Source organism: Hordeum vulgare, chromosome 3H (assembly GCF_904849725.1).
Source record: "Hordeum vulgare subsp. vulgare chromosome 3H, MorexV3_pseudomolecules_assembly, whole genome shotgun sequence".
Lineage (NCBI taxonomy): Eukaryota > Viridiplantae > Streptophyta > Magnoliopsida > Poales > Poaceae > Hordeum > Hordeum vulgare.
Window position 1 is genome coordinate 55585172 of NC_058520.1, and position 6000 is coordinate 55591171.

A 6000-nucleotide genomic window follows, 5' to 3' on the forward strand; every position below is an offset into this window, starting at 1 on the left:
CTCCGTCTATTCCGCAGTTCCTGTTTCGAGTTGCAAATGTGAGCAACAGAACCGGTATCGAATACCCAGGCACTACTACGAGAGCCGGTTAAGTACACATCAATAACATGTATATCAAATATACCTGATTTTTCTTTGCCCGCCTTCTTATCTGCCAGATACTTGGGGCAATTGCGCTTCCAGTGACCCATACCCTTGCAATAGAAGCACTCTGTTTCAGGCTTAGGTCCAGCCTTGGGTTTCTTCGGCGGATTGGCAACAGGCTTGCCGCTCTTCTTCGAATTGCCCTTCTTGCCTTTGCCGTTTCTCTTGAAACTAGTGGTCTTGCTCACCATCAACACTTGATGCTCTTTACGGAGTTCAGACTCTGCGACTTTCAGCATCGCAAACAACTCGCCGGGAGACTTGTTCATCCCTTGCATGTTGTAGTTCAACACAAAGCCTTTATAGCTTGGCGGCAGTGATTGGAGGATTCTGTCAGTGATAGCTTCTTGTGGGAGTTCAATCCCTAGTTCAGCTAGACGGTTTGAGTACCCAGACATCTTGAGCACATGCTCACTGACAGACGAGTTTTCCTCCATCTTGCAAGCATAGAATTTATCGGAGGTCTCATACCTCTCGATCCGGGCGTTCTTTTGAAAGATAAACTTCAACTCCTGGAACATCTCAAATGCTCCATGACGCTCAAAGCGACGTTGAAGTCCCGGCTCTAAGCCATACAAGACTGCACATTGAACTATTGAGTAGTCCTCCTCACGTGCTAGCCAAGCGTTCTTAACATCCTGATCAGCCGTAGCGGGTGGTTCATCTCCTAGCGCAGCATTAAGGACATAATCCTTCTTTCCAGCTTGTAAGATTAGCTTAAGATTACGAGCCCAGTCTACAAAGTTGCTTCCATCATCTTTCAACTTAGCTTTCTCTAGGAACGTATTAAAATTGAGGATGACACTTGCGTGAGCCATGATCTACAACACAAATATATTCAAAGTGGACTTAGACTATGTTCAAGATAATTAGAGTTCAACTTAATCAAATTATATGCTAAACTCCCACTCAAAAGGTACATCTCTCTAGTCATTTGAGTGGTTCATGATCCACTTACACTATCCCAAGTCCGATCATCACGTGAGTCGGGAGTAGTTTCAGTGGTAAGCATCCCTATGCTAATCATATCATCTATATGATTCATGATCGACCTTTCGGTCTCATGTGTTCCGAGGCCATGTCTGCACATGCTAGGCTCGTCAAGCTTAACCCGAGTGTTCTGCGTGCGCAACTGTTTTGCACCCGTTGTATGTGAACGTTGAGTCTATCACACCCGATCATCACGTGGTGTCTCGAAACGACGAACTGTAGCAACGGTGCACAGTCGGGGAGAACACAATTTCGTCTTGAAATTTTAGTGAGAGATCACCTCATAATGCTACCGTCATTCTAAGCAAAATAAGGTGCATAAAAGGATTAACATCACATGCAATTCATAAGTGACATCATATGGCCATCATCACGTGCTTCTTGATCTCCATCACCAAAGCACCGGCACGATCTTCTTGTCACCGGCGCCACACCATGATCTCCATCATCATGATCTCCATCAACGTGTCGCCATCGGGGTTGTCGTGCTACTTATGCTATCACTACTAAAGCTACATCCTAGCAAAATAGTAAACGCATCTGCAAGCACATATGTTAGTATAAAGACAGCCCTATGGCTCCTGCCGGTTGCCGTACCATCGACGTGCAAGTCGATATTTCTATCACAACATGATCATCTCATACATCCAATATATCACATCACATCATTGGCCATATCACATCACAATCATACCCTGCAAAAACAAGTTAGACGTCCTCTAATTTTGTTGTTGCATGTTTTACGTGGTGACCAAGGGTATCTAGTAGGATCGCATCTTACTTACGCAAACACCACAACGGAGATATATGAGTTGCTATTTAACCTCATCCAAGGACCTCCTCGGTCAAATCCGATTCAACTAAAGTTGGAGAAACCGTCACTTGCCAGTCATCTTTGAGCAAAGGGGGTTACTCGTAACGATGAAACCAGTCTCTCGTAAGCGTACGAGTAATGTCGGTCCAAGCCGCTTCAATCCAACAATACCGCGGAATCAAGAAAAGACTAAGGAGGGCAGCAAAACGCACATCACCGCCCACAAAACCTTTTGTGTTCTACTCGAGAAGACATCTACGCATGAACCTAGCTCATGATGCCACTGTTGGGGAACGTCGCATGGGAAACAAAAATTTTCCTACGCGCACGAAGACCTATCATGGTGATGTCCATCTACGAGAGGGGATGAGTGATCTACGTACCCTTGTAGATCGTATAGCAGAAGCGATTAGAGATCGCGGTTGATGTAGTGGAACGTCCTCACGTCCCTCAATCCGCCCCGCGAACAATCCCGCGATCAGTCCCACGATCTAGTACCGAACGGACGGCACCTCCGCGTTCAGCACACGTACAGCTCGACGATGATCTCGGCCTTCTTGATCCAGCAAGAGAGACGGAGAGGTAGAAGAGTTCTCCGGCAGCGTGACGGCGCTCCGGAGGTTGGTGATGATCTTGTCTCAGCAGGGCTCCGCCCGAGCTCCGCAGAAACACGATCTAGAGGAAAAACTATGGAGGTATGTGGTCGGGCAGCCGTGAGAAAGTCGTCTCAAATCTGCCCTAAAAGCCCCATATATATAGGAGGAGGGAGGGAGACCTTGCCTTGGGGTCCAAGGGAACCCCAAGGGGTCGGCCGAGCCAGGGGGGAGGACTCTCCCCCCCAAACCGAGTCCTACTTGGTTTGGTGGGAGGGAGTCCTTCCCCCTTCCCAGCTTTCCCTTTTTTTTTTCTTTCCTTTGATATTTTCTCTTCCTTGGCGCATAGGATTTGGTGGGCTGTCCCACCAGCCCACTAAGGGCTGGTGTGACCCCCCCAAATACCTATGGGCTTCCCCGGAGTGGGTTGCCCCCCTCCGGTGAACCCCCGGAACCCATTCGTCATTCCCGGTACATTCCCGGTAACTCCGAAAACCTTCTGGTAATCAAATGATGTCATCCTATATATCAATCTTCGTTTCCGGACCATTCCGGAAACCCTCGTGACGTCCGTGATCTCATCCGGGACTCCGAACAACATTCGGTAACCAACCATATAACTCAAATATGCATAAAACAACGTCGAACCTTAAGTGTGCAGACCCTGCGGGTTCGAGAACTATGTAGACATGACCCGAGAGACTCCTCGGTCAATATCCAATAGCGGGACCTGGATGCCCATATTGGATCCTACATATTCTACGAAGATATTATCGTTTGAACCTCAGTGCCAAGGATTCGTATAATCCCGTATGTCATTCCCTTTGTCCTTCGGTATGTTACTTGCCCGAGATTCGATCGTCAGTATCCGCATACCTATTTCAATCTCGTTTACCAGCAAGTCTCTTTACTCGTTCCGTAATACAAGATCCCGCAACTTACACTAAGTTACATTGCTTGCAAGGCTTGTGTGTGATGTTGTATTACCGAGTGGGCCCCGAGATACCTCTCCGTCACACGGAGTGACAAATCCCAGTCTTGATCCATACTAACTCAACTAACACCTTCGGAGATACCTGTAGAGCATCTTTATAGTCACCCAGTTACGTTGCGACGTTTGATACACACAAAGCATTCCTCCGGTGTCAGTGAGTTATATGATCTCATGGTCATAGGAATAAATACTTGACACGCAGAAAACAGTAGCAACAAAATGACACGATCAACATGCTACGTCTATTAGTTTGGGTCTAGTCCATCACGTGATTCTCCCAATGACGTGATCCAGTTATCAAGCAACAACACCTTGTTCATAATCAGAAGACACTGACTATCATCGATCAACTGGCTAGCCAACTAGAGGCATGCTAGGGACGGTGTTTTGTCTATGTATCCACACATGTAAATGAGTCTTCATTCAATACAATTATAGCATGGATAATAAACTATTATCTTGATACAGGAATTATAATAATAACCATACATTTATTATTGCCTCTAGGGCATAATTCCAACATTACAAGGATATAAAATCATGAAAATAAGAAATCAGCAAAGACTCAAATATATATCATAGATAATCTGATCACAAATCCACAATTCATCGGATCTCGACAAACACACCGCCAAAGAAGATTACATCGAATAGCTCTCCATGAAGATCATGGAGAACTTTGTATTGAAGTTCCAAGAGAGAGAAGAAGCCATCTAGCTACTAACTACGGACCCGTAGGTCTGAAGTGAACTACTCACGAGTCATTGGAGGGGCGATGATGATGATGTAGAAGCCCTCCAACTCCAAAGTCCCCTCCGTCAAGGCACCGGGAAGGGTCTCCAGATGAGATCTTGTGGAAACGGAAGCTTGCGGCGGCGGAAAAGTATTTCGTGGATCCCTTGATTTTTTCAATATATTTTAGGGAATATATAGGCGAAGGAGCTAGGTTAGGGGGCACCGGGGAGGCCACAAGCCTGTTGGCAGCCGCCCCCTGGTGGCGGATAGGGGGCTTGTGGGCCCCCTGTAGCCCTCCTGGCTTGGCCCTCAAGCCCCCTGATCTTCTTCCGTTCGGGAAAAATCATTTCAGGGATTTTATTCCGTTTGGACTCCATTCCAAAATCAGATCTGAAAAGAGCCAAAAACACAGAAAAAACAGGAACTGGCACTTGGCACTGAATTAATAAGTTAGTCCCAAAAAAGATATAAAAGGTACATAAAACATCCAAAGATGACAAGATATCAGCATGAAACCATCAAAAATTATAGATACGTTTGAGACGTATCAAGCATCCCCAAGCTTAACTCCTGCTTGTCCTCGAGTAGGGAAGTGATGAAGAATGAATTTTTGATGCTTTCATGCTACCTAGCATAGATGTCCTTTCTAGCTCCTCTTATGTGACGTGAATGTTCAGATCCATTAGATTCAAAACAATAGTTTGGTATTGACGTGGAAACAATAATAATTCGAGCAAACTAGCAAGGTAATCATGAACTTTCAAAATAACAAGGCCAAAAGAAAGTTATCCCTACAAAAGCATATAGTCTGGCTATGCTCTATCATCATTGCACAACGAATTTAAATCATGCACAACCCCGGTATTGGCCAAGTAATTGTTTCACACCTTTACTTTCTCAAACCTTTTCAACTCTCACGCAATACATGAGCGTGAGCCATGGTTTTAGCACTATAAGTGGTGTGGAGTGTGGTGGAGGTTGCAAGACAAAATAAGGAGAAGATGATCACATTAATTAGGCATATCAATGAGCTGTGGAGATGCTCATCAATAGATATCAATGTGAATGAGTAGGGATTGCCATACAAATGATGCACTAGAGCTAAGAGTATGTGAAAGCTCTTAAAGAAAACTAGTGGGTGTGCATCCAACTTCCTTGCTCACGAAGACCTAAGGCAATTTTGAGGAAGCCTATCATTGGAATATACAAGCGAAGTTATATAATGAAAATTTCCCACTAGCTATATGGTGGTGACAAAACGAGAGACTCTCAATCATGAAAATCATGCCGGTCAAAAACAAATCATGAAAATCATGGTGCTTAATATGCACAAGTGTGGAAAGGTGGTAGCTTTGTCCCTTCTCTCTTTTTCTCTCATTTTTTTAATGGGATCTTTGGCCTCTTTATATATATATACATATATATATATACATATATATATATACATATATATATATACATATATATATATATATACATATATATATATTGGTGGGCATCTTTGGCCTCTTTTATTTCCTCACTTGGGACAATGCTCCATCAATGATGATCATCACACTTTCAACTCAAAACTTAGAGCAATGATGACTCCATATGGAATGCCTTCGGTAGTGTACCATGACAATGATCTAGCATGGCATAGACATTAATGGAAACATCATGCTAGCTATCTTACGATCATGCAATGGCAATGTAGACGTGGTGGCACATGTCATGGTGGTAGTTGCATG